This window comes from Camponotus floridanus, unplaced genomic scaffold, assembly GCF_003227725.1.
Source record: "Camponotus floridanus strain SB8 unplaced genomic scaffold, Cflo_v7.5 scaffold37, whole genome shotgun sequence".
NCBI classification, from domain to species: Eukaryota; Metazoa; Arthropoda; class Insecta; order Hymenoptera; family Formicidae; genus Camponotus; species Camponotus floridanus.
Genome location: NW_020229514.1, coordinates 885,376 through 891,465, shown reverse-complemented (window position 1 = coordinate 891,465; position 6,090 = coordinate 885,376). Strand labels below are relative to the sequence as shown.

At 30.7% G+C, this 6,090-nt stretch overlaps 1 pseudogene; it reads right to left on the bottom strand.

Annotated features, from left to right (window-relative positions):
- Nucleotides 1-641: 641 nt before the first annotated feature.
- LOC105253271 lies at nt 642-1,897 on the bottom strand (annotated as a pseudogene).
- Between the last annotated feature and the right edge of the window lie 4,193 nt (nt 1,898-6,090).

The following is a 6,090-nucleotide window of genomic DNA, read 5'->3' as shown; positions in this document are numbered from 1 at the left end:
GAAAATAATGGCTCAAAATCGTTTCATTAATAATTATCCTTTATTTTTAAGGATATTTGTACCTTTTTTTATTTCAAGAATACCTAATCCTTTACTACGAATAAAAAAAAAAATATTTCTTATAAAATGAAAATGTTCAGTATCTTTCACACTATACCGTCGCGCGTATTATATTCACTGACAAAATGATAATTTACGAAGGAGCATAATAAAAATAGGGAATACAACAAGTTTTAAATCGTCAGTGGAATACGTTTAATATATTGTATGCTGACGATACGTGTCGCGAAACTGCTGACAAACTGTTACTGTACAAAAATATTTAGCAGTATTGCCACAAGTTTCATCTATGAACAATAAATTATTGTTCGTCGAAATATAATTGTCGATCAATCATGAATAATTTAATGTCCCCCTTTAAGTTAAGTACACAGAAAAAGATAAGATAGGAAGATAGAAAATACTTAACATTCAAATAAATATTAACATTAAAATAAAATTTTTTTTTTATGATGCGCATTCGTTTTTATATTAAATATCACCAAGAAATTCATTGAGCATAAGGCTGATCCTCCCAGTAGAACACTTTATTAGAGAAAATAAACAAATTGCAAAAAATTAATTGTACAAGTCGTGAGCGATTTTAAGTAAATTTGCCATTTTTTCAGCCTTTTCATTTAAGTAAAAAGTGTAAAGAAGAATAGTAACGCGGTTCTACTAGTAACTGAGGTATCAAAATCATCATGCATAAGTAAATAATATAATTGATTTGTGTAAGGAATCTCAAGTGATTGATATTTTGCGATATAGCAAATAGGCTCGCCCAGTAAACCGGTATCAACAAATACTTGAGTATCGTGTATCAACCCATGAATCGATTCCACACGTAGAATAAATAATGCCGATTATCGGCCAAAACATATGGGTGAACGAGAGTGTCAAAATGAATCACCATGGTCTTTAATACAACGACGCAATTGGCGAAGAAAATGCAAACATGTTCGAGAATGGCTGCTCCATCTTATTATCAAATATATCTAACGTATGTTCTACAGTAAGGAAGCCAAGCCAAATGATGTTTGTTTGACGAACAAGTACAGCTATTAAACCTGTATAATATTACTTTAATTCGTTTCAACTTAATTTTATATTTTCCCTTTCTTATGATTTATATAATGTAATTACCTGCAAATGCTGTCATTTTTGTGCACTTACATTGGTATACAAACAACATTACGAGTACTATATTTACAGATATAACATCTGTATAATAAAAAAAGCACCAAAAGTACAACAATGGAAAAAGAGTAATATTATAGGCCAGCGTAAGTATCAACCAAATATTCCACCGCTCTGTTTCATTAGATTTGCAATTTTCTTTTATAATATTATAAATAAGCTAAAGATTTAGGCACGTTCCCAACAAATTTATACATATTATATATATAACATTGCACATATTAAAAGATGATAACATTGCAGTTGTAATAAGATACAATCCTGGCAACGTAGTTATTTTTGGATCCCCCTGAAAATAATTTGATTTATTTTTGAGAAATGTACACAGTACTTAGGAGCAAATTATTTTTGTGCTATGTATGTACCTGCGTAAAATTCCATGCACTGTATCGTATTGTCAGTATATGAAAAGCTTCATCGATGAAATAATGTGGTTGAATATAATGATTGAGATATAAGAAAAGTAATATAGTACTTGTAATGAATAACGTTAATGTGGAATACATAAATATTTGTAGTTTAGTTTCATGTAATTGAAATGAGATACGAGACTCATGATTACTTTAAAAATGTGTCCACAAATATCATTTAACTTCAATAGCTGCACATTCGTCAAATTAATACTATTATGTTAAATGCATCATCACAGCAGCTTGTTTTGATTAATCTAATTTAATCTCTTTGATTAATTTAATTTAATCTAACGTAACTAATTATATTATATGCACCTCATAAAAATGTGTAAAACTGTAAGTCGCACATTTAATACAATTAATATACTATGTAATCAAATGTAATACACTAATGATTAAATATTATTTTTAAAAGCATGGTAAAATCTATGCAGCATATGCTCGTGTTTACATTCGACATCTGAAGACATTGGGAGGTTAGGTTAGGTTAGATCGAAAAAATTATCGTTTGACAGTTGGCATCCCTACAAGATATGCTGCGCGCGTGTATACAAAGTAAACTTCAAATCGCTTCTAGCCTAACCATCTTCACGCGATTGACTTTACTTGAATTGCATCGCGTCACATCGAATTATGATGCGGCGCCGATTTGCCCGAACGTAATTCGGGACATCGCGATGCTATATAAGCGTCGAATGAGTACGAATTGTCCCGCAACTATGATAAATCAAATCAGCTCACCGTTCATCGGCTGTTCCACAGGCCGCCCCGTTCGTTCACCTTGGGATGTCCTATTTCGATCTTGATACGCACAAACTCACACGATATTATCAACACGAACGCGCGGGACTTTACTCGGCACTCCCAATACTCGCTCGTATCCGATAATCATCATCAAGGGCGCGAATAACGCGACGTGACTTCGCTCCATCTTCGCGATGACGCCATCACTGAATATCGTCAAAAATCGCTGTCGCGCGTTTCCATCGACACACTATGAAAGTCGCGCGACCATCCTTGGACACTTTCGACGCTCGTTCACTCGCGATATTCGTTTAAAAACGGTTAAAAGACGCGAAAAATGTGGATGTACGACGATCCGTGTAACTGCGTATGACTCCGATTCACGTATGACGCGTATGACGTAGCAGTCACGCGCCAACATGGCGGCCGAACCATTGCGCATTCGTTTCTGCGCATGGCCATTCCTGTGTTCAACGTTCGCGCAACTTTGATTTCTGAATATTGTCTACGGCTTTAATTAATAGCACATAATGATAAATATATAAAGATGGAATCACTTAATCATATTGGTTATATATGTAGACTTGCCCCAAGAAATAGAAAAAAAATTGAGAGATATTTTTAATTTCTTTTTCTTTTAGTAAAGGATGGAAATGTCTATTCATAGGCTTGTTCTTTTTTTCCTCTTTCGCGCAATTTCGATATACAATTCATTTCAATATATAACGTAGAAAATTCAATATATAACGTAGAAAATTCATAGTATATTATGCTAATGATATGAATTACGAATGATTCGATTGTTTTATCGCGCTTTTTCAAAGTCAAATCTTATAATATTTACTTTTGCATTTTAAAAGACTGAGAGCGAACTAAATAAATAAATAAATAAATAAATAAATAAATAAATAAATGATGTTGAGAAAAAGAAAAAGAAGACTTATAAATAAATAAATATATAAATATATAATAAAGATTGATATTAATATATACATATATATCATACGAACTTGTACGATCTCAAAATCTTTATCTTTTATTCCGTTACTCGAATACTTGTACGTTAACAGATTTAGGTTACACACATTGCATAAAGCTTCGATATTTTGCAATCTTACCTCGCCTCAATTTGGAGAAGCACGTCCATTCCTTTCGATAAATGTCCGCACAAAAATACATCGCGCTTCAAATAAATAAAAGTCACTCGATACTGTGCACCATTCTAATCGTACGAAATATATTCGACGATTTTTTTTGGATCACTGCATTATCGGAACGTGCGATCAGGACGATTCGAAAACGATATACAGAGTTTGAAGAGATATCCAATGCGCGACAAATTATACTTGCGTTGATTAGTATTCATCAACACCGAACTATTAATCGCGAATACAATACTTTCACACATTTTTTTCGCAAAGAACGATATACGAAATACAATATTTCGCGCCTCGCGTTTCACACAATGCGTCAACTTTTTTGCTGTTTAGTATCGCCATCTGCATTCGCGTTAAACGCCAGAATTACGTAGTCAAAATACTTTTCGACTGACGGTAAAGTAATCATTTTGTACATGTCGGTAAATTGTTAGATCACGTCGAGCAAGCATGATTTTTTTATTTGTAGTATAATAAAATTTGTAATTAAAAATTTATGTAAGAAACGTATTTTTAATCAAATTACATATACTTATTCCGTTACTCTAATACTTGTACGTTAACAGATTTAGGTTACACACATTGCATAAAGCTTCCAGAGAAAAATATCCAGAGGCACAAATATTTTATAAACGAAAACCATGCGAAGATGAAACAATAGATTAAAGAAGCCGTATAATCATTGTACTTTTATGTATAAACGTTTCACAAAATAAAATCTTTATAAATGAAGCGTTACATTAAAAATATTAGTATAAAATTAAATGTCCATGTGAGATTTAAAATTTTTTGTCCTTTTTTTTCTTTAGAATTTTTTGTACTTTTTTTTCTAAAGATTCTTTAAGCGAGAACTGCTTCTTTCGCTATTGAAGACTATTGAACAATTTGAATATTTGATATTTTTTTAGTAGTTTAAATTTCGTGAAAAAATTCGAGAAAATTAGATTTTATCGTATTACTGCACATATCGATTAAATGCTATATCAAATATGTAGTGTAAATATTTTAATTTTTTTGTATACGATCTACTTTTTATTCTATCGATGTTTTCATAGTGATGCACCTTGAGCACTTTGCTTCATGTTTGCAATAAAAATATATTAAAGTAAATTATTTTGCAAATTTATTATTCTAATTTTTATTTAGAAAGATTAAGATTAAAAAAGATGTATGAATTTTTTCAGATATTTCTATTGAAAAAAACGCATCAGATAAAACTGACTTTCCTGTACATTTTAAATGTGCCAAAAGATTTGCTCTTTATTCCACTTTCTGCAATAATGTACACTAAAAATGACAGATCTATATTAAAAATGATAGATCTATATTTAGTAGTTGGAAAGAAAGAGAGGAGAAATAAAAAGTGCATAGAGAAGTCTAGAGAATTTAAGAGAATAAAAAACAAATCTAAAAATAATAATACATAAAGATTAATATTATGTATTTTTTTCATGAGGAATGTGGGGCGCACATTTATGCATTTATTTATTTAGATGCGATTTACTTTAGAACACATTCAGTATTCAACTTTAATTTTATTTTCTCTTTCTTATGATATATAAGTATAAAAAAGCACCAAAAGTCTAATGGTGAAAAAAGGGTAAATTGTAGACCAGCATAAGTATCAACCAGTTATTCCACCGCTCTGTTTCATTAGAGTTGCAATTTTCTTTTATAATATCATAAGTATTATAAATAAGATAAAGATTTCCGTATGTTTCAAATAAATTTATATATTTTATGTATGTAATATTGTGCACACATATTAAAAGGTGATAATATTGCAGTTATAATAAGATACAATCCTGGCAATGTAGTGATTTTTGGATCCTGCTGAAAATAATTTAATTTGATTTATTTTTTAGAAATGCGCACAATACTTAAGAGCAAATTATTTTTGTGCCATGTATTACCTGTGTAAAATTCCACACACAGTATCATATTGTCTGCGATATATGAAAATCTTCATCAATGAAATAAATGGTTGAATATGATTGAGATATAAGAAAAGTACTTGTAATGTAGTAATATAGTACTTGAAATGAATAATGTTAATGTGGAATACATAAATATTTTATATTTTAATTTCATATAATCGAGATGAGATAAGACACTCATGATTACTTTAAAAATGTGTCCACAAATATCATGTAACTTCAATAGCTGCACATTCATCAAATTAATCCTATTACGTTAAATGAATCACAGCAGCTTGTTTTAATTTAATCTAACCTAACCAATTATATTATATGCTCCTCATTAAAATGTGTAAAACTGTACGTCGCACATTTTATGCGATTAATATACTACGTAATAAAATGTAATACACTAATGAAATAATTAAATATTATTTTTGAAAGCATGATAAAATCCAAGCAGCATACGCTTGTTTACATTCGACATCCAAAGACACTGAGAGATTAGGTTAGGTTAGGTTAGGTTAGATCGAACAAATTTATCGGACTGTTGGCAGCCCTACGAGGATAGGCTATGCAGCACTGCGCGCGCGTACAAAATAAATTTCAAATCGCTTCTAG